Raw genomic sequence first — 23,704 nt, forward strand, 5'->3', positions numbered from 1 at the left:
CTATGGCCCATCATTTCCTTCACCATTTCTAATTGTTTTACGACTCTAGAAATGCAGACTTGGAGACTTCTCGTTATGATCCAAAAAGGGGAGATTTTCAAATCTTATCACCTGGACAGAAACTAAGGGATTAAAATCAAAACTAGATCTCACTGTGGAACAAGAGCTACTATGGCCCATTATATCCTTCACTGTTTCTGATTGTTTTACGAGTCTAGGAATGCCAACCTGGAGACGTTTCATTACAGGTTGGATTGCTTGAATCTTATAGGGTAAAGTGATATGATTTTTCTCTTGTTTAAGAAGGTAAATTTTATATCATACATTAAGATAGAGAGCTTTGCGAGTTCCCTCTTTCCCTCTGTCCACCTTTTGCTTCCGCAAAGCTCTCTCGGAATGCAGACTTGAAGACTTTTCATTACAGGGTGAATTATACTCTTAATCTCAGGGTCGTGGGTTCGAGACCCACGTTGGGCGAGATGTGTTAACAAATTGCTACCTTAGAATATAAGGAATTAAGTCATATTATTTCCATAAGAGCAATTAAGCCATTGTTTAAGAAGGCAACTTTATATGGTTCAGTGGAGCTAAATCTCACCTTCCAACATAAGCAACTAGGGTCTATGATCTCTTTCACCATCAGGCCAGGAGAAATGAAACAATCCAAAAGGGGTAGGTTTTCAATGCTAATCACATGTTACTGGACACAGTCTAACTGAATACAATCTAAATTAAACCCCACTGTCAGACAAGAGCTACTATGGCCCATCATTTCCTTCACCATTTCTAATTGTTTTACGACTCTAGAAATGCAGACTTGGAGACTTCTCGTTATGATCCAAAAAGGGGAGATTTTCAATTCTTTTTTTTTTTTTTTTTTTTTTAAATTCTTTATTTTGGTTGTGCGTAGAGTAACATATAAAGTCACAGTGCCACAACAGCTGTGCGACTTGGATCAGTAAACAATAAACAGTTGGTAACATTGCGTGGCAGATTTTCAAATCTTATCACCTGGACAGAAACTAAGGGATTAAAATCAAAACTAGATCTCACTGTGGAACAAGAGCTACTATGGCCCATTATATCCTTCACTGTTTCTGATTGTTTTACGAGTCTAGGAATGCCAACCTGGAGACGTTTCATTACAGGTTGGATTGCTTGAATCTTATAGGGTAAAGTGATATGATTTTTCTCTTGTTTAAGAAGATAAATTTTATATCATACATTAAGATAGAGAGCTTTGCGAGTTCCCTCTTTCCCTCTGTCCACCCTTTGCTTCCGCAAAGCTCTCTCGGAATGCAGACTTGAAGACTTTTCATTACAGGGTGAGTTCTATAGGGTAAAGTGATCTGATTTTTCTCTTGTTTAACCCCTTAAGGACCAAACTTCTGGAATAAAAGGGAATCACGACGTGTCTCACACGTCATGTGTCCTTAAGGGGTTAAGAAGGTAAATTTATTTATTATATTAAATAGTTAAACCAAGATAGAGAGCTTTGCAAGCTCTCTCCATCCACCCTTTGCATCCGAAGTCAGAGCATAATGCATGTAGGATTCAGCCCGGCTAGCTCAGTCGGTAGAGCATGAGACTCTTAATCTCAGGGTCGTGGGTTCGAGCCCCACGTTGGGCGAGATATGTAATTTTATGTCTCCTTTATTGAAAAAAATAAAAAAAAGAAGGAAGGTGCTTACGTTTGGCCTAGGGAATCATAAAAGTCACCATATATTAGAGCAGATTGTATATTTGAAAAACATAGAAGGTGAAGAAACAGGAGTGTAGTTCTTTGGAAAAGTGTGTCAAGCAATTTAATTGTTGTAAGGTCTATTGAGGAATTCTTACAAAACATTTTAGTAGAGGGAGATTTTCAAATCTAACCATAACCCAGTGGACACAACCTAGCAGGGGAACATGTTAACAAAATGCTACCTTAGAATATAAGGAATTAAGTCATATTATTTCCATAAGAGCAATTAAGCCATTGTTTAAGAAGGCAACTTTATATGGTTCAGTGGAGCTAAATCTCACCTTCCAACATAAGCAACTAGGGTCTATGATCTCTTTCACCATCAGGCCAGGAGAAATGAAACAATCCAAAAGGGGTAGGTTTTCAATGCTAATCACATGTTACTGGACACAGTCTAACTGAATACAATCTAAATTAAACCCCACTGTCAGACAAGAGCTACTATGGCCCATCATTTCCTTCACCATTTCTAATTGTTTTACGACTCTAGAAATGCAGACTTGGAGACTTCTCGTTATGATCCAAAAAGGGGAGATTTTCAAATCTTATCACCTGGACAGAAACTAAGGGATTAAAATCAAAACTAGATCTCACTGTGGAACAAGAGCTACTATGGCCCATTATATCCTTCACTGTTTCTGATTGTTTTACGAGTCTAGGAATGCCAACCTGGAGACGTTTCATTACAGGTTGGATTGCTTGAATCTTATAGGGTAAAGTGATATGATTTTTCTCTTGTTTAAGAAGATAAATTTTATATCATACATTAAGATAGAGAGCTTTGCGAGTTCCCTCTTTCCCTCTGTCCACCCTTTGCTTCCGCAAAGCTCTCTCGGAATGCAGACTTGAAGACTTTTCATTACAGGGTGAGTTCTATAGGGTAAAGTGATCTGATTTTTCTCTTGTTTAAGAAGGTAAATTTATTTATTATATTAAATAGTTAAACCAAGATAGAGAGCTTTGCAAGCTCTCTCCATCCACCCTTTGCATCCGAAGTCAGAGCATAATGCATGTAGGATTCAGCCCGGCTAGCTCAGTCGGTAGAGCATGAGACTCTTAATCTCAGGGTCGTGGGTTCGAGCCCCACGTTGGGCGAGATATGTAATTTTATGTCTCCTTTATTGAAAAAAATAAAAAAAAAGAAGGAAGGTGCTTACGTTTGGCCTAGGGAATCATAAAAGTCACCATATATTAGAGCAGATTGTATATTTGAAAAACATAGAAGGTGAAGAAACAGGAGTGTAGTTCTTTGGAAAAGTGTGTCAAGCAATTTAATTGTTGTAAGGTCTATTGAGGAATTCTTACAAAACATTTTAGTAGAGGGAGATTTTCAAATCTAACCATAACCCAGTGGACACAACCTAGCAGGGGAACATGTTAACAAAATGCTACCTTAGAATATAAGGAATTAAGTCATATTATTTCCATAAGAGCAATTAAGCCATTGTTTAAGAAGGCAACTTTATATGGTTCAGTGGAGCTAAATCTCACCTTCCAACATAAGCAACTAGGGTCTATGATCTCTTTCACCATCAGGCCAGGAGAAATGAAACAATCCAAAAGGGGTAGGTTTTCAATGCTAATCACATGTTACTGGACACAGTCTAACTGAATACAATCTAAATTAAACCCCACTGTCAGACAAGAGCTACTATGGCCCATCATTTCCTTCACCATTTCTAATTGTTTTACGACTCTAGAAATGCAGACTTGGAGACTTCTCGTTATGATCCAAAAAGGGGAGATTTTCAAATCTTATCACCTGGACAGAAACTAAGGGATTAAAATCAAAACTAGATCTCACTGTGGAACAAGAGCTACTATGGCCCATTATATCCTTCACTGTTTCTGATTGTTTTACGAGTCTAGGAATGCCAACCTGGAGACGTTTCATTACAGGTTGGATTGCTTGAATCTTATAGGGTAAAGTGATATGATTTTTCTCTTGTTTAAGAAGGTAAATTTTATATCATACATTAAGATAGAGAGCTTTGCGAGTTCCCTCTTTCCCTCTGTCCACCCTTTGCTTCCGCAAAGCTCTCTCGGAATGCAGACTTGAAGACTTTTCATTACAGGGTGAGTTCTATAGGGTAAAGTGATCTGATTTTTCTCTTGTTTAAGAAGGTAAATTTATATATTATATTAAATAGTTAAACCAAGATAGAGAGCTTTGCAAGCTCTCTCCATCCACCCTTTGCATCCGAAGTCAGAGCATAATGCATGTAGGAATCAGCCCGGCTAGCTCAGTCGGTAGAGCGTGAGACTCTTAATCTCATGGTCGTGGGTTCGAGCCCCACGTTGGGCGAGATATGTAATTTTATGTCTCCTTTATTGAAAAAAATTAGAAAAGAAGGAAGGTGCTTACGTTTGGCCTAGGGAATCATAAAAGTCACCATATATTAGAGCAGATTGTATATTTGAAAAACATAGAAGGTGAAGAAACAGGAGTGTAGTTCTTTGGAAAAGTGTGTCAAGCAATTTAATTGTTGTAAGACGATTGAGGAATTCTTACAAAACATTTTAGTAGAGGGAGATTTTCAAATCTAACCATAAACCAGTGGACACAACCTAGCAGGGGAACATGTTAACAAATTGCTACCTTAGAATATAAGGAATTAAGTCATATTATTTCCATAAGAGCAATGAAGCCATTGTTTAAGAAGGCAACTTTATATGGTTCAGTGGAGCTAAATCTCACCTTCCAACATAAGCAACTAGGGTCTATGATCTCTTTCACCATCAGGCCAGGAGAAATGAAACAATCCAAAAGGGGTAGGTTTTCAATGCTAATCACATGTTACTGGACACAGTCTAACTGAATACAATCTAAATTAAACCCCACTGTCAGACAAGAGCTACTATGGCCCATCATTTCCTTCACCATTTCTAATTGTTTTACGACTCTAGAAATGCAGACTTGGAGACTTCTCGTTATGATCCAAAAAGGGGAGATTTTCAAATCTTATCACCTGGACAGAAACTAAGGGATTAAAATCAAAACTAGATCTCACTGTGGAACAAGAGCTACTATGGCCCATTATATCCTTCACTGTTTCTGATTGTTTTACGAGTCTAGGAATGCCAACCTGGAGACGTTTCATTACAGGGTGGATTGCTTGAATCTTATAGGGTAAAGTGATATGATTTTTCTCTTGTTTAAGAAGGTAAATTTTATATCATACATTAAGATAGAGAGCTTTGCGAGTTCCCTCTTTCCCTCTGTCCACCCTTTGCTTCCGCAAAGCTCTCTCGGAATGCAGACTTGAAGACTTTTCATTACAGGGTGAGTTCTATAGGGTAAAGTGATCTGATTTTTCTCTTGTTTAAGAAGGTAAATTTATATATTATATTAAATAGTTAAACCAAGATAGAGAGCTTTGCAAGCTCTCTCCATCCACCCTTTGCATCCGAAGTCAGAGCATAATGCATGTATGAATCAGCCCGGCTAGCTCAGTCGGTAGAGCATGAGACTCTTAATCTCAGGGTCGTGGGTTCGAGCCCCACGTTGGGCGAGATATGTAATTTTATGTCTCCTTTATTGAAAAAAATAAAAAAAGAAGGAAGGTGCTTACGTTTGGCCTAGGGAATCATAAAAGTCACCATATATTAGAGCAGATTGTATATTTGAAAAACATAGAAGGTGAAGAAACAGGAGTGTAGTTCTTTGGAAAAGTGTGTCAAGCTATTTAATTGTTGTAAGACGATTGAGGAATTCTTACAAAACATTTTAGTAGAGGGAGATTTTCAAATCTAACCATAAACCAGTGGACACAACCTAGCAGGGGAAAATGTTAACAAAATGCTACCTTAGAATATAAGGAATTAAGTCATATTATTTCCATAAGAGCAATGAAGCCATTGTTTAAGAAGGCAACTTTATATGGTTCAGTGGAGCTAAATCTCACCTTCCAACATAAGCAACTAGGGTCTATGATCTCTTTCACCATCAGGCCAGGAGAAATGAAACAATGCAAAAGGGGTAGGTTTTCAATGCTAATCACATGTTACTGGACACAGTCTAACTGAATACAATCTAAATTAAACCCCACTGTCAGACAAGAGCTACTATGGCCCATCATTTCCTTCACCATTTCTAATTGTTTTACGACTCTAGAAATGCAGACTTGGAGACTTCTCGTTATGATCCAAAAAGGGGAGATTTTCAAATCTTATCACCTGGACAGAAACTAAGGGATTAAAATCAAAACTAGATCTCACTGTGGAACAAGAGCTACTATGGCCCATTATATCCTTCACTGTTTCTGATTGTTTTACGAGTCTAGGAATGCCAACCTGGAGACGTTTCATTACAGGTTGGATTGCTTGAATCTTATAGGGTAAAGTGATATGATTTTTCTCTTGTTTAAGAAGGTAAATTTTATATCATACATTAAGATAGAGAGCTTTGCGAGTTCCCTCTTTCCCTCTGTCCACCCTTTGCTTCCGCAAAGCTCTCTCGGAATGCAGACTTGAAGACTTTTCATTACAGGGTGAATTATACTCTTAATCTCAGGGTCGTGGGTTCGAGACCCACGTTGGGCGAGATGTGTTAACAAATTGCTACCTTAGAATATAAGGAATTAAGTCATATTATTTCCATAAGAGCAATGAAGCCATTGTTTAAGAAGGCAACTTTATATGGTTCAGTGGAGCTAAATCTCACCTTCCAACATAAGCAACTAGGGTCTATGATCTCTTTCACCATCAGGCCAGGAGAAATGAAACAATCCAAAAGGGGTAGGTTTTCAATGCTAATCACATGTTACTGGACACAGTCTAACTGAATACAATCTAAATTAAACCCCACTGTCAGACAAGAGCTACTATGGCCCATCATTTCCTTCACCATTTCTAATTGTTTTACAACTCTAGAAATGCAGACTTGGAGACTTCTCGTTATGATCCAAAAAGGGGAGATTTTCAAATCTTATCACCTGGACAGAAACTAAGGGATTAAAATCAAAACTAGATCTCACTGTGGAACAAGAGCTACTATGGCCCATTATATCCTTCACTGTTTCTGATTGTTTTACGAGTCTAGGAATGCCAACCTGGAGACGTTTCATTACAGGTTGGATTGCTTGAATCTTATAGGGTAAAGTGATATGATTTTTCTCTTGTTTAAGAAGGTAAATTTTATATCATACATTAAGATAGAGAGCTTTGCGAGTTCCCTCTTTCCCTCTGTCCACCCTTTGCTTCCGCAAAGCTCTCTCGGAATGCAGACTTGAAGACTTTTCATTACAGGGTGAATTATACTCTTAATCTCAGGGTCGTGGGTTCGAGCCCCACGTTGGGCGAGATGTGTTAACAAATTGCTACCTTAGAATATAAGGAATTAAGTCATATTATTTCCATAAGAGCAATGAAGCCATTGTTTAATAAGGCAACTTTATATGGTTCAGTGGAGCTAAATCTCACCTTCCAACATAAGCAACTAGGGTCTATGATCTCTTTCACCATCAGGCCAGGAGAAATGAAACAATCCAAAAGGGGTAGGTTTTCAATGCTAATCACATGTTACTGGACACAGTCTAACTGAATAAAATCTAAATTAAACCCCACTGTTAGACAAGAGCTACTATGGCCCATCATTTCCTTCACCATTTCTAATTGTTTTACGACTCTAGAAATGCAGACTTGGAGACTTCTCGTTATGATCCAAAAAGGGGAGATTTTCAAATCTTATCACCTGGACAGAAACTAAGGGATTAAAATCAAAACTAGATCTCACTGTGGAACAAGAGCTACTATGGCCCATTATATCCTTCACTGTTTCTGATTGTTTTACGAGTCTAGGAATGCCAACCTGGAGACTTTTCATTACAGGGTGGATTGCTTGAATCTTATAAAATCATAAAAGTCACCATATATTAGAGCAGATTGTATATTTGAAAAACATAGAAGGTGAAGAAACAGGAGTGTAGTTCTTTGGAAAAGTGTGTCAAGCTATTTAATTGTTGTAAGACGATTGAGGAATTCTTACAAAACATTTTAGTAGAGGGAGATTTTCAAATCTAACCATAAACCAGTGGACACAACCTAGCAGGGGAAAATGTTAACAAAATGCTACCTTAGAATATAAGGAATTAAGTCATATTATTTCCATAAGAGCAATGAAGCCATTGTTTAAGAAGGCAACTTTATATGGTTCAGTGGAGCTAAATCTCACCTTCCGACATAAGCAACTAGGGTCTATGATCTCTTTCACCATCAGGCCAGGAGAAATGAAACAATGCAAAAGGGGTAGGTTTTCAATGCTAATCACATGTTACTGGACACAGTCTAACTAAATAAAATCTAAATTAAACCCCACTGTCAGACAAGAGCAACTATGGCCCCTCATTTCCTTCACCATTTCTAATTGTTTTACGACTCTAGAAATGCAGACTTGGAGACTTCTCGTTATGATCCAAAAAGGGGAGATTTTCAAATCTTATCACCAGGACAGAAACTAAGGGATTAAAATCAAAACTAGATCTCACTGTGGAACAAGAGCTACTATGGCCCTTTATATCCTTCACTGTTTCTGATTGTTTTACGAGTCTAGGAATGCCAACCTGGAGACTTTTCATTACAGGGTGGATTACTTGAATCTTATAAAATCATAAAAGTCACCATATATTAGAGCAGATTGTATATTTGAAAAACATAGAAGGTGAAGAAACAGGAGTGTAGTTCTTTGGAAAAGTGTGTCAAGCTATTTAATTGTTGTAAGACGATTGAGGAATTCTTACAAAACATTTTAGTAGAGGGAGATTTTCAAATCTAACCATAAACCAGTGGACACAACCTAGCAGGGGAAAATGTTAACAAAATGCTACCTTAGAATATAAGGAATTAAGTCATATTATTTCCATAAGAGCAATGAAGCCATTGTTTAAGAAGGCAACTTTATATGGTTCAGTGGAGCTAAATCTCACCTTCCAACATAAGCAACTAGGGTCTATGATCTCTTTCACCATCAGGCCAGGAGAAATGAAACAATGCAAAAGGGGTAGGTTTTCAATGCTAATCACATGTTACTGGACACAGTCTAACTGAATAAAATCTAAATTAAACCCCACTGTCAGACAAGAGCTACTATGGCCCCTCATTTCCTTCACCATTTCTAATTGTTTTACGACTCTAGAATTGCAGACTTGGAGACTTCTCGTTATGATCCAAAAAGGGGAGATTTTCAAATCTTATCACCAGGACAGAAACTAAGGGATTAAAATCAAAACTAGATCTCACTGTGGAACAAGAGCTACTATGGCCCATTATATCCTTCACTGTTTCTGATTGTTTTACGAATCTAGGAATGCCAACCTGGAGACTTTTCATTACAGGGTGGATTGCTTGAATCTTATACAATCATAAAAGTCACCATATATTAGAGCAGATTGTATATTTGAAAAACATAGAAGGTGAAGAAACAGGAGTGTAGTTCTTTGGAAAAGTGTGTCAAGCAATTTAATTGTTGTAAGACGATTGAGGAATTCTTACAAAACATTTTAGAAGAGGGAGATTTTCAAATCTAACCATAAACCAGTGGACACAACCTAGCAGGGGAAAATGTTAACAAAATGCTACCTTAGAATATAAGGAATTAAGTCATATTATTTCCATAAGAGTAATGAAGCCATTGTTTAAGAAGGCAACTTTATATGGTTCAGTGGAGCTAAATCTCACCTTCCAACATAAGCAACTCGGGTCTATGATCTCTTTCACCATCAGGCCAGGAGAAATGAAACAATGCAAAAGGGGTAGGTTTTCAATGCTAATCACATGTTACTGGACACAGTCTAACTGAATAAAATCTAAATTAAACCCCACTGTCAGACAAGAGCTACTATGGCCCCTCATTTCCTTCACCATTTCTAATTGTTTTACGACTCTAGAAATGCAGACTTGGAGACTTCTCGTTATGATCCAAAAAGGGGAGATTTTCAAATCTTATCACCAGGACATAAACTAAGGGATTAAAGTCAAAACTAGATCTCACTGTGGAACAAGAGCTACTATGGCCCATTATATCCTTCACTGTTTCTGATTGTTTTACGAGTCTAGGAATGCCAACCTGGAGACTTTTCATAACAGGGTGGATTGCTTGAATCTTATAAAATCATAAAAGTCACCATATATTAGAGCAGATTGTATATTTGAAAAACATAGAAGGTGAAGAAACAGGATTGTAGTTCTTTGGAAAAGTGTGTCAAGCTATTTAATTGTTGTAAGACGATTGAGGAATTCTTACAAAACATTTTAGTAGAGGGAGATTTTCAAATCTAACCATAAACCAGTGGACACAACCTAGCAGGGGAAAATGTTAACAAAATGCTACCTTAGAATATAAGGAATTAAGTCATATTATTTCCATAAGAGCAATGAAGCCATTGTTTAAGAAGGCAACTTTATATGGTTCAGTGGAGCTAAATCTCACCTTCCAACATAAGCAACTAGGGTCTATGATCTCTTTCACCATCAGGCCAGGAGAAATGAAACAATCCAAAAGGGGTAGGTTTTCAATGCTAATCACATGTTACTGGACACAGTCTAGCTGAATAAAATCTAAATTAAACCCCACTGTCAGACAAGAGCCACTATGGCCCATCATTTCCTTCACCATTTCTAATTGTTTTACGACTCTAGAAATGCAGACTTGGAGACTTCTCGTTATGATCCAAAAAGGGGAGATTTTCAAATCTTATCACCAGGACAGAAACTAAGGGATTAAAATCAAAACTAGATCTCACTGTGGAGCAAGAGCTACTATGGCCCATTATATCCTTCACTGTTTCTGATTGTTTTCCGAGTCTAGGAATGCCAACCTGGAGACTTTTCATAACAGGGTGGATTGCTTGAATCTTATAAAATCATAAAAGTCACCATATATTAGAGCAGATTGTTTATTTGAAAAACATAGAAGGTGAAGAAACAGGAGTGTAGTTCTTTGGAAAAGTGTGTCAAGCTATTTAATTGTTGTAAGACGATTGAGGAATTCTTACAAAACATTTTAGTAGAGGGAGATTTTCAAATCTAACCATAAACCAGTGGACACAACCTAGCAGGGGAAAATGTTAACAAAATGCTACCTTAGAATATAAGGAATTAAGTCATATTATTTCCATAAGAGCAATGAAGCCATTGTTTAAGAAGGCAACTTTATATGGTTCAGTGGAGCTAAATCTCACCTTCCAACATAAGCAACTAGGGTCTATGATCTCTTTCACCATCAGGCCAGGAGAAATGAAACAATCCAAAAGGGGTAGGTTTTCAATGCTAATCACATGTTACTGGACACAGTCTAACTGAATAAAATCTAAATTAAACCCCACTGTTAGACAAGAGCTACTATGGCCCATCATTTCCTTCACCATTTCTAATTGTTTTACGACTCTAGAAATGCAGACTTGGAGACTTCTCGTTATGATCCAAAAAGGGGAGATTTTCAAATCTCATCACCTGGACAGAAACTAAGGGATTAAAATCAAAACTAGATCTCACTGTGGAACAAGAGCTACTATGGCCCATTATATCCTTCACTGTTTCTGATTGTTTTACGAGTCTAGGAATGCCAACCTGGAGACTTTTCATTACAGGGTGGATTGCTTGAATCTTATAAAATCATAAAAGTCACCATATATTAGAGCAGATTGTATATTTGAAAAACATAGATGGTGAAGAAACAGGAGTGTAGTTCTTTGGAAAAGTGTGTCAAGCTATTTAATTGTTGTAAGACGATTGAGGAATTCTTACAAAACATTTTAGTAGAGGGAGATTTTCAAATCTAACCATAAACCAGTGGACACAACCTAGCAGGGGAAAATGTTATCAAAATGCTACCTTAGAATATAAGGAATTAAGTCATATTATTTCCATAAGAGCAATGAAGCCATTGTTTAAGAAGCAACTTTATATGGTTCAGTGGAGCTAAATCTCACCTTCCAACATAAGCAACTAGGGTCTATGATCTCTTTCACCATCAGGCCAGGAGAAATGAAACAATGCAAAAGGGGTAGGTTTTCAATGCTAATCACATGTTACTGGACACAGTCTAACTGAATAAAATCTAAATTAAACCCCACTGTCAGACAAGAGCTACTATGGCCCCTCATTTCCTTCACCATTTCTAATTGTTTTACGACTCTAGAAATGCAGACTTGGAGACTTCTCGTTATGATCCAAAAAGGGGAGATTTTCAAATCTTATCACCTGGACAGAAACTAAGGGATTAAAATCAAAACTAGATCTCACTGTGGAACAAGAGCTACTATGGCCCATTATATCCTTCACTGTTTCTGATTGTTTTACGAGTCTAGGAATGCCAACCTGGAGACTTTTCATTACAGGGTGGATTGCTTGAATCTTATAAAATCATAAAAGTCACCATATATTAGAGCAGATTGTATATTTGAAAAACATAGAAGGTGAAGAAACAGGAGTGTAGTTCTTTGGAAAAGTGTGTCAAGCTATTTAATTGTTGTAAGACGATTGAGGAATTCTTACAAAACATTTTAGTAGAGGGAGATTTTCAAATCTAACCATAAACCAGTGGACACAACCTAGCAGGGGAAAATGTTAACAAAATGCTACCTTAGAATATAAGGAATTAAGTCATATTATTTCCATAAGAGCAATGAAGCCATTGTTTAAGAAGGCAACTTTATATGGTTCAATAGAGCTAAATCTCACCTTCCAACATAAGCAACTAGAGTCTATGATCTCTTTCACCATCAGGCCAGGAGAAATGAAACAATGCAAAAGGGGTAGGTTTTCAATGCTAATCACATGTTACTGGACACAGTCTAACTGAATAAAATCTAAATTAAACCCCACTGTCAGACAAGAGCTACTATGGCCCCTCATTTCCTTCACCATTTCTAATTGTTTTACGACTCTAGAAATGCAGACTTGGAGACTTCTCGTTATGATCCAAAAAGGGGAGATTTTCAAATCTTATCACCTGGACAGAAACTAAGGGATTAAAATCAAAACTAGATCTCACTGTGGAACAAGAGCTACTATGGCCCATTATATCCTTCACTGTTTCTGATTGTTTTACGAGTCTAGGAATGCCAACCTGGAGACTTTTCATTACAGGGTGGATTGCTTGAATCTTATAAAATCATAAAAGTCCCCATATATTAGAGCAGATTGTATATTTGAAAAACATAGAAGGTGAAGAAACAGGAGTGTAGTTCTTTGGAAAAGTGTGTCAAGCTATTTAATTGTTGTAAGACGATTGAGGAATTCTTACAAAACATTTTAGTAGAGGGAGATTTTCAAATCTAACCATAAACCAGTGGACACAACCTAGCAGGGGAAAATGTTAACAAAATGCTACCTTAGAATATAAGGAATTAAGTCATATTATTTCCATAAGAGCAATGAAGCCATTGTTTAAGAAGGCAACTTTATATGGTTCAGTGGAGCTAAATCTCACCTTCCGACATAAGCAACTAGGGTCTATGATCTCTTTCACCATCAGGCCAGGAGAAATGAAACAATGCAAAAGGGGTAGGTTTTCAATGCTAATCACATGTTACTGGACACAGTCTAACTGAATAAAATCTAAATTAAACCCCACTGTCAGACAAGAGCTACTATGGCCCCTCATTTCCTTCACCATTTCTAATTGTTTTACGACTCTAGAATTGCAGACTTGGAGACTTCTCGTTATGATCCAAAAAGGGGAGATTTTCAAATCTTATCACCAGGACAGAAACTAAGGGATTAAAATCAAAACTAGATCTCACTGTGGAACAAGAGCTACTATGGCCCATTATATCCTTCACTGTTTCTGATTGTTTTACGAGTCTAGGAATGCCAACCTGGAGACTTTTCATTACAGGGTGGATTGCTTGAATCTTATACAATCATAAAAGTCACCATATATTAGAGCAGATTGTATATTTGAAAAACATAGAAGGTGAAGAAACAGGAGTGTAGTTCTTTGGAAAAGTGTGTCAAGCAATTTAATTGTTGTAAGACGATTGAGGAATTCTTACAAAACATTTTAGAAGAGGGAGATTTTCAAATCTAACCATAAACCAGTGGACACAACCTAGCAGGGGAAAATGTTAACAAAATGCTACCTTAGAATATAAGGAATTAAGTCATATTATTTCCATAAGAGTAATGAAGCCATTGTTTAAGAAGGCAACTTTATATGGTTCAGTGGAGCTAAATCTCACCTTCCAACATAAGCAACTCGGGTCTATGATCTCTTTCACCATCAGGCCAGGAGAAATGAAACAATGCAAAAGGGGTAGGTTTTCAATGCTAATCACATGTTACTGGACACAGTCTAACTGAATAAAATCTAAATTAAACCCCACTGTCAGACAAGAGCTACTATGGCCCCTCATTTCCTTCACCATTTCTAATTGTTTTTCGACTCTAGAAATGCAGACTTGGAGACTTCTCGTTATGATCCAAAAAGGGGAGATTTTCAAATCTTATCACCTGGACAGAAACTAAGGGATTAAAATCAAAACTAGATCTCACTGTGGAACAAGAGCTACTATGGCCCATTATATCCTTCACTGTTTCTGATTGTTTTACGAGTCTAGGAATGCCAACCTGGAGACTTTTCATTACAGGGTGAATTGCTTGAATCTTATAAAATCATAAAAGTCACCATATATTAGAGCAGATTGTATATTTGAATAACATAGAAGGTGAAGAAACAGGAGTGTAGTTCTTTGGAAAAGTGTGTCAAGCTATTTAATTGTTGTAAGACGATTGAGGAATTCTTACAAAACATTTTAGTAGAGGGAGATTTTCAAATCTAACCATAAACCAGTGGACACAACCTAGAAGGGGAAAATGTTAACAAAATGCTACCTTAGAATATAAGGAATTAAGTCATATTATTTCCATAAGAGCAATGAAGCCATTGTTTAAGAAGGCAACTTTATATGGTTCAATAGAGCTAAATCTCATCTTCCAACATAAGCAACTAGAGTCTATGATCTCATTCACCATCAGGCCAGGAGAAATGAAACAATGCAAAAGGGGTAGGTTTTCAATGCTAATCACATGTTACTGGACACAGTCTAACTGAATAAAATCTAAATTAAACCCCACTGTCAGACAAGAGCTACTATGGCCCCTCATTTCCTTCACCATTTCTAATTGTTTTACGACTCTAGAAATGCAGACTTGGAGACTTCTCGTTATGATCCAAAAAGGGGAGATTTTCAAATCTTATCACCTGGACAGAAACTAAGGGATTAAAATCAAAACTAGATCTCACTGTGGAACAAGAGCTACTATGGCCCATTATATCCGTCACTGTTTCTGATTGTTTTACGAGTCTAGGAATGCCAACCTGGAGACTTTTCATTACAGGGTGGATTGCTTGAATCTTATAAAATCATAAAAGTCACCATATATTAGAGCAGATTGTATATTTGAAAAACATAGAAGGTGAAGAAACAGGAGTGTAGTTCTTTGGAAAAGTGTGTCAAGCTATTTAATTGTTGTAAGACGATTGAGGAATTCTTACAAAACATTTTAGTAGAGGGAGATTTTCAAATCTAACCATATACCAGTGGACACAACCTAGCAGGGGAAAATGTTAACAAAATGCTACCTTAGAATATAAGGAATTAAGTCATATTATTTCCATAAGAGTAATGAAGCCATTGTTTAAGAAGGCAACTTTATATGGTTCAGTGGAGCTAAATCTCACCTTCCAACATAAGCAACTCGGGTCTATGATCTCTTTCACCATCAGGCCAGGAGAAATGAAACAATGCAAAAGGGGTAGGTTTTCAATGCTAATCACATGTTACTGGACACAGTCTAACTGAATAAAATCTAAATTAAACCCCACTGTCAGACAAGAGCTACTATGGCCCCTCATTTCCTTCACCATTTCTAATTGTTTTTCGACTCTAGAAATGCAGACTTGGAGACTTCTCGTTATGATCCAAAAAGGGGAGATTTTCAAATCTTATCACCAGGACAGAAACTAAGGGATTAAAATCAAAACTAGATCTCACTGTGGAACAAGAGCTACTATCGCCCATTATATCCTTCATTGTTTCTGATTGTTTTACGAGTCTAGGAATGCCAACCTGGAGACTTTTCATTACAGGGTGGATTGCTTGAATCTTATAAAATCATAAAAGTCACCATATATTAGAGCAGATTGTATATTTGAAAAACATAGATGGTGAAGAAACAGGAGTGTAGTTCTTTGGAAAAGTGTGTCAAGCTATTTAATTGTTGTAAGACGATTGAGGAATTCTTACAAAACATTTTAGTAGAGGGAGATTTTCAAATCTAACCATAAACCAGTGGACACAACCTAGCAGGGGAAAATGTTATCAAAATGCTACCTTAGAATATAAGGAATTAAGTCATATTATTTCCATAAGAGCAATGAAGCCATTGTTTAAGAAGCAACTTTATATGGTTCAGTGGAGCTAAATCTCACCTTCCAACATAAGCAACTAGGGTCTATGATCTCTTTCACCATCAGGCCAGGAGAAATGAAACAATGCAAAAGGGGTAGGTTTTCAATGCTAATCACATGTTACTGGACACAGTCTAACTGAATAAAATCTAAATTAAACCCCACTGTCAGACAAGAGCTACTATGGCCCCTCATTTCCTTCACCATTTCTAATTGTTTTACGACTCTAGAAATGCAGACTTGGAGACTTCTCGTTATGATCCAAAAAGGGGAGATTTTCAAATCTTATCACCTGGACAGAAACTAAGGGATTAAAATCAAAACTAGATCTCACTGTGGAACAAGAGCTACTATGGCCCATTATATCCTTCACTGTTTCTGATTGTTTTACGAGTCTAGGAATGCCAACCTGGAGACTTTTCATTACAGGGTGGATTGCATGAATCTTATAAAATCATAAAAGTCACCATATATTAGAGCAGATTGTATATTTGAAAAACATAGAAGGTGAAGAAACAGGAGTGTAGTTCTTTGGAAAAGTGTGTCAAGCTATTTAATTGTTGTAAGACGATTGAGGAATTCTTACAAAACATTTTAGTAGAGGGAGATTTTCAAATCTAACCATAAACCAGTGGACACAACCTAGCAGGGGAAAATGTTAACAAAATGCTACCTTAGAATATAAGGAATTAAGTCATATTATTTCCATAAGAGTAATGAAGCCATTGTTTAAGAAGGCAACTTTATATGGTTCAGTGGAGCTAAATCTCACCTTCCAACATAAGCAACTCGGGTCTATGATCTCTTTCACCATCAGGCCAGGAGAAATGAAACAATGCAAAAGGGGTAGGTTTTCAATGCTAATCACATGTTACTGGACACAGTCTAACTGAATAAAATCTAAATTAAACCCCACTGTCAGACAAGAGCTACTATGGCCCCTCATTTCCTTCACCATTTCTAATTGTTTTTCGACTCTAGAAATGCAGACTTGGAGACTTCTCGTTATGATCCAAAAAGGGGAGATTTTCAAATCTTATCACCAGGACAGAAACTAAGGGATTAAAATCAAAACTAGATCTCACTGTGGAACAAGAGCTACTATGGCCCATTATATCCTTCACTGTTTCTGATTGTTTTCCGAGTCTAGGAATGCCAACCTGGAGACTTTTCATAACAGGGTGGATTGCTTGAATCTTATAAAATCATAAAAGTCACCATATATTAGAGCAGATTGTTTATTTGAAAAACATAGAAGGTGAAGAAACAGGAGTGTAGTTCTTTGGAAAAGTGTGTCAAGCTATTTAATTGTTGTAAGACGATTGAGGAATTCTTACAAAACATTTTAGTAGAGGGAGATTTTCAAATCTAACCATAAACCAGTGGACACAACCTAGCAGGGGAAAATGTTAACAAAATGCTACCTTAGAATATAAGGAATTAAGTCATATTATTTCCATAAGAGCAATGAAGCCATTGTTTAAGAAGGCAACTTTATATGGTTCAGTGGAGCTAAATCTCACCTTCCAACATAAGCAACTAGGGTCTATGATCTCTTTCACCATCAGGCCAGGAGAAATGAAACAATCCAAAAGGGGTAGGTTTTCAATGCTAATCACATGTTACTGGACACAGTCTAACTGAATAAAATCTAAATTAAACCCCACTGTTAGACAAGAGCTACTATGGCCCATCATTTCCTTCACCATTTCTAATTGTTTTACGACTCTAGAAATGCAGACTTGGAGACTTCTCGTTATGATCCAAAAAGGGGAGATTTTCAAATCTTATCACCAGGACAGAAACTAAGGGATTAAAATCAAAACTAGATCTCACTGTGGAACAAGAGCTACTATGGCCCATTATATCCTTCACTGTTTCTGATTGTTTTACGAGTCTAGGAATGCCAACCTGGAGACTTTTCATTACAGATTGGATTGCTTGAATCTTATAAAATCATAAAAGTCACCATATATTAGAGCAGATTGTATATTTGAAAAACATAGAAGGTGAAGAAACAGGAGTGTAGTTCTTTGGAAAAGTGTGTCAAGCTATTTAATTGTTGTAAGACGATTGAGGAATTCTTACAAAACATTTTAGTAGAGGGAGATTTTCAAATCTAACCATAAACCAGTGGACACAACCTAGCAGGGGAAAATGTTAACAAAATGCTACCTTAGAATATAAAGAATTAAGTCATATTATTTCCATAAGAGCAATGAAGCCATTGTTTAAGAAGGCAACTTTATATGGTTCAGTGGAGCTAAATCTCACCTTCCGACATAAGCAACTAGGGTCTATGATCTCTTTCACCATCAGGCCAGGAGAAATGAAACAATGCAAAAGGGGTAGGTTTTCAATGCTAATCACATGTTACTGGACACAGTCTAACTAAATAAAATCTAAATTAAACCCCACTGTCAGACAAGAGCTACTATGGCCCCTCATTTCCTTCACCATTTCTAATTGTTTTACGACTCTAGAAATGCAGACTTGGAGACTTCTCGTTATGATCCAAAAAGGGGAGATTTTCAAATCTTATCACCAGGACAGAAACTAAGGGATTAAAATCAAAACTAGATCTCACTGTGGAACAAGAGCTACTATGGCCCATTATATCCTTCACTGTTTCTGATTGTTTTACGAGTCTAGGAATGCCAACCTGGAGACGTTTCATTACAGGTTGGATTGCTTGAATCTTATAGGGTAAAGTGATATGATTTTTCTCTTGTTTAAGAAGGTAAATTTTATATCATACATTAAGATAGAGAGCTTTGCGAGTTCCCTCTTTCCCTCTGTCCACCCTTTGCTTCCGCAAAGCTCTCTCGGAATGCAGACTTGAAGACTTTTCATTACAGGGTGAATTATACTCTTAATCTCAGGGTCGTGGGTTCGAGCCCCACGTTGGGCGAGATGTGTTAACAAATTGCTACCTTAGAATATAAGGAATTAAGTCATATTATTTCCATAAGAGCAATGAAGCCATTGTTTAAGAAGGCAACTTTATATGGTTCAGTGGAGCTAAATCTCACCTTCCAACATAAGCAACTAGGGTCTATGATCTCTTTCACCATCAGGCCAGGAGAAATGAAACAATCCAAAAGGGGTAGGTTTTCAATGCTAATCACATGTTACTGGACACAGTCTAACTGAATAAAATCTAAATTAAACCCCACTGTTAGACAAGAGCTACTATGGCCCATCATTTCCTTCACCATTTCTAATTGTTTTACGACTCTAGAAATGCAGACTTGGAGACTTCTCGTTATGATCCAAAAAGGGGAGATTTTCAAATCTTATCACCTGGACAGAAACTAAGGGATTAAAATCAAAACTAGATCTCACTGTGGAACAAGAGCTACTATGGCCCATTATATCCTTCACTGTTTCTGATTGTTTTACGAGTCTAGGAATGCCAACCTGGAGACTTTTCATTACAGGGTGGATTGCTTGAATCTTATAAAATCATAAAAGTCACCATATATTAGAGCAGATTGTATATTTGAAAAACATAGAAGGTGAAGAAACAGGAGTGTAGTTCTTTGGAAAAGTGTGTCAAGCTATTTAAATGTTGTAAGACGATTGAGGAATTCTTACAAAACATTTTAGTAGAGGGAGATTTTCAAATCTAACCATAAACCAGTGGACACAACCTAGCAGGGGAAAATGTTAACAAAATGCTACCTTAGAATATAAGGAATTAAGTCATATTATTTCCATAAGAGCAATGAAGCCATTGTTTAAGAAGGCAACTTTATATGGTTCAGTGGAGCTAAATCTCACCTTCCGACATAAGCAACTAGGGTCTATGATCTCTTTCACCATCAGGCCAGGAGAAATGAAACAATGCAAAAGGGGTAGGTTTTCAATGCTAATCACATGTTACTGGACACAGTCTAACTAAATAAAATCTAAATTAAACCCCACTGTCAGACAAGAGCTACTATGGCCCCTCATTTCCTTCACCATTTCTAATTGTTTTACGACTCTAGAAATGCAGACTTGGAGACTTCTCGTTATGATCCAAAAAGGGGAGATTTTCAAATCTTATCACCAGGACAGAAACTAAGGGATTAAAATCAAAACTAGATCTCACTGTGGAACAAGAGCTACTATGGCCCTTTATATCCTTCACTGTTTCTGATTGTTTTACGAGTCTAGGAATGCCAACCTGGAGACTTTTCATTACAGGGTGGATTACTTGAATCTTATAAAATCATAAAAGTCACCATATATTAGAGCAGATTGTATATTTGAAAAACATAGAAGGTGAAGAAACAGGAGTGTAGTTCTTTGGAAAAGTGTGTCAAGCTATTTAATTGTTGTAAGACGATTGAGGAATTCTTACAAAACATTTTAGTAGAGGGAGATTTTCAAATCTAACCATAAACCAGTGGACACAACCTAGCAGGGGAAAATGTTAACAAAATGCTACCTTAGAATATAAGGAATTAAGTCATATTATTTCCATAAGAGCAATGAAGCCATTGTTTAAGAAGGCAACTTTATATGGTTCAGTGGAGCTAAATCTCACCTTCCAACATAAGCAACTAGGGTCTATGATCTCTTTCACCATCAGGCCAGGAGAAATGAAACAATGCAAAAGGGGTAGGTTTTCAATGCTAATCACATGTTACTGGACACAGTCTAACTGAATAAAATCTAAATTAAACCCCACTGTCAGACAAGAGCTACTATGGCCCCTCATTTCCTTCACCATTTCTAATTGTTTTACGACTCTAGAATTGCAGACTTGGAGACTTCTCGTTATGATCCAAAAAGGGGAGATTTTCAAATCTTATCACCAGGACAGAAACTAAGGGATTAAAATCAAAACTAGATCTCACTGTGGAACAAGAGCTACTATGGCCCATTATATCCTTCACTGTTTCTGATTGTTTTACGAATCTAGGAATGCCAACCTGGAGACTTTTCATTACAGGGTGGATTGCTTGAATCTTATACAATCATAAAAGTCACCATATATTAGAGCAGATTGTATATTTGAAAAACATAGAAGGTGAAGAAACAGGAGTGTAGTTCTTTGGAAAAGTGTGTCAAGCAATTTAATTGTTGTAAGACGATTGAGGAATTCTTACAAAACATTTTAGAAGAGGGAGATTTTCAAATCTAACCATAAACCAGTGGACACAACCTAGCAGGGGAAAATGTTAACAAAATGCTACCTTAGAATATAAGGAATTAAGTCATATTATTTCCATAAGAGTAATGAAGCCATTGTTTAAGAAGGCAACTTTATATGGTTCAGTGGAGCTAAATCTCACCTTCCAACATAAGCAACTCGGGTCTATGATCTCTTTCACCATCAGGCCAGGAGAAATGAAACAATGCAAAAGGGGTAGGTTTTCAATGCTAATCACATGTTACTGGACACAGTCTAACTGAATAAAATCTAAATTAAACCCCACTGTCAGACAAGAGCTACTATGGCCCCTCATTTCCTTCACCATTTCTAATTGTTTTACGACTCTAGAAATGCAGACTTGGAGACTTCTCGTTATGATCCAAAAAGGGGAGATTTTCAAATCTTATCACCAGGACATAAACTAAGGGATTAAAGTCAAAACTAGATCTCACTGTGGAACAAGAGCTACTATGGCCCATTATATCCTTCACTGTTTCTGATTGTTTTACGAGTCTAGGAATGCCAACCTGGAGACTTTTCATTACAGGGTGGATTACTTGAATCTTATAAAATCATAAAAGTCACCATATATTAGAGCAGATTGTATATTTGAAAAACATAGAAGGTGAAGAAACAGGAGTGTAGTTCTTTGGAAAAGTGTGTCAAGCTATTTAATTGTTGTAAGACGATTGAGGAATTCTTACAAAACATTTTAGTAGAGGGAGATTTTCAAATCTAACCATAAACCAGTGGACACAACCTAGCAGGGGAAAATGTTAACAAAATGCTACCTTAGAATATAAGGAATTAAGTCATATTATTTCCATAAGAGCAATGAAGCCATTGTTTAAGAAGGCAACTTTATATGGTTCAGTGGAGCTAAATCTCACCTTCCAACATAAGCAACTAGGGTCTATGATCTCTTTCACCATCAGGCCAGGAGAAATGAAACAATGCAAAAGGGGTAGGTTTTCAATGCTAATCACATGTTACTGGACACAGTCTAACTGAATAAAATCTAAATTAAACCCCACTGTCAGACAAGAGCTACTATGGCCCCTCATTTCCTTCACCATTTCTAATTGTTTTACGACTCTAGAATTGCAGACTTGGAGACTTCTCGTTATGATCCAAAAAGGGGAGATTTTCAAATCTTATCACCAGGACAGAAACTAAGGGATTAAAATCAAAACTAGATCTCACTGTGGAACAAGAGCTACTATGGCCCATTATATCCTTCACTGTTTCTGATTGTTTTACGAATCTAGGAATGCCAACCTGGAGACTTTTCATTACAGGGTGGATTGCTTGAATCTTATACAATCATAAAAGTCACCATATATTAGAGCAGATTGTATATTTGAAAAACATAGAAGGTGAAGAAACAGGAGTGTAGTTCTTTGGAAAAGTGTGTCAAGCAATTTAATTGTTGTAAGACGATTGAGGAATTCTTACAAAACATTTTAGAAGAGGGAGATTTTCAAATCTAACCATAAACCAGTGGACACAACCTAGCAGGGGAAAATGTTAACAAAATGCTACCTTAGAATATAAGGAATTAAGTCATATTATTTCCATAAGAGTAATGAAGCCATTGTTTAAGAAGGCAACTTTATATGGTTCAGTGGAGCTAAATCTCACCTTCCAACATAAGCAACTCGGGTCTATGATCTCTTTCACCATCAGGCCAGGAGAAATGAAACAATGCAAAAGGGGTAGGTTTTCAATGCTAATCACATGTTACTGGACACAGTCTAACTGAATAAAATCTAAATTAAACCCCACTGTCAGACAAGAGCTACTATGGCCCCTCATTTCCTTCACCATTTCTAATTGTTTTACGACTCTAGAAATGCAGACTTGGAGACTTCTCGTTATGATCCAAAAAGGGGAGATTTTCAAATCTTATCACCAGGACATAAACTAAGGGATTAAAGTCAAAACTAGATCTCACTGTGGAACAAGAGCTACTATGGCCCATTATATCCTTCACTGTTTCTGATTGTTTTACGAGTCTAGGAATGCCAACCTGGAGACTTTTCATAACAGGGTGGATTGCTTGAATCTTATAAAATCATAAAAGTCACCATATATTAGAGCAGATTGTATATTTGAAAAACATAGAAGGTGAAGAAACAGGATTGTAGTTCTTTGGAAAAGTGTGTCAAGCTATTTAATTGTTGTAAGACGATTGAGGAATTCTTACAAAACATTTTAGTAGAGGGAGATTTTCAAATCTAACCATAAACCAGTGGACACAACCTAGCAGGGGAAAATGTTAACAAAATGCTACCTTAGAATATAAGGAATTAAGTCATATTATTTCCATAAGAGCAATGAAGCCATTGTTTAAGAAGGCAACTTTATATGGTTCAGTGGAGCTAAATCTCACCTTCCAACATAA

The 23,704-nt window shown here is 36.9% G+C and overlaps 4 non-coding genes across 4 annotated transcripts; all 4 read left to right on the forward strand.

Moving 5' to 3' along the window:
- Window positions 1–1,557: 1,557 nt before the first annotated feature.
- TRNAK-CUU (transfer RNA lysine (anticodon CUU)) lies at window positions 1,558–1,630 on the forward strand. Its single transcript has one exon. It is a non-coding gene; the product is annotated as a tRNA-Lys (tRNA).
- Window positions 1,631–2,766: 1,136 nt separating this feature from the next.
- Window positions 2,767–2,839, forward strand: TRNAK-CUU (transfer RNA lysine (anticodon CUU)). Its single transcript has one exon. It is a non-coding gene; the product is annotated as a tRNA-Lys (tRNA).
- A 1,137-nt stretch (window positions 2,840–3,976) lies between these two features.
- TRNAK-CUU (transfer RNA lysine (anticodon CUU)) lies at window positions 3,977–4,049 on the forward strand. The gene has a single exon. It is a non-coding gene; the product is annotated as a tRNA-Lys (tRNA).
- A 1,134-nt stretch (window positions 4,050–5,183) lies between these two features.
- TRNAK-CUU (transfer RNA lysine (anticodon CUU)) lies at window positions 5,184–5,256 on the forward strand. The gene has a single exon. It is a non-coding gene; the product is annotated as a tRNA-Lys (tRNA).
- Window positions 5,257–23,704: the final 18,448 nt, after the last annotated feature.

The sequence above is a fragment of the Pelobates fuscus genome, chromosome 2 (assembly GCF_036172605.1).
Source record: "Pelobates fuscus isolate aPelFus1 chromosome 2, aPelFus1.pri, whole genome shotgun sequence".
NCBI lineage: Eukaryota > Metazoa > Chordata > Amphibia > Anura > Pelobatidae > Pelobates > Pelobates fuscus.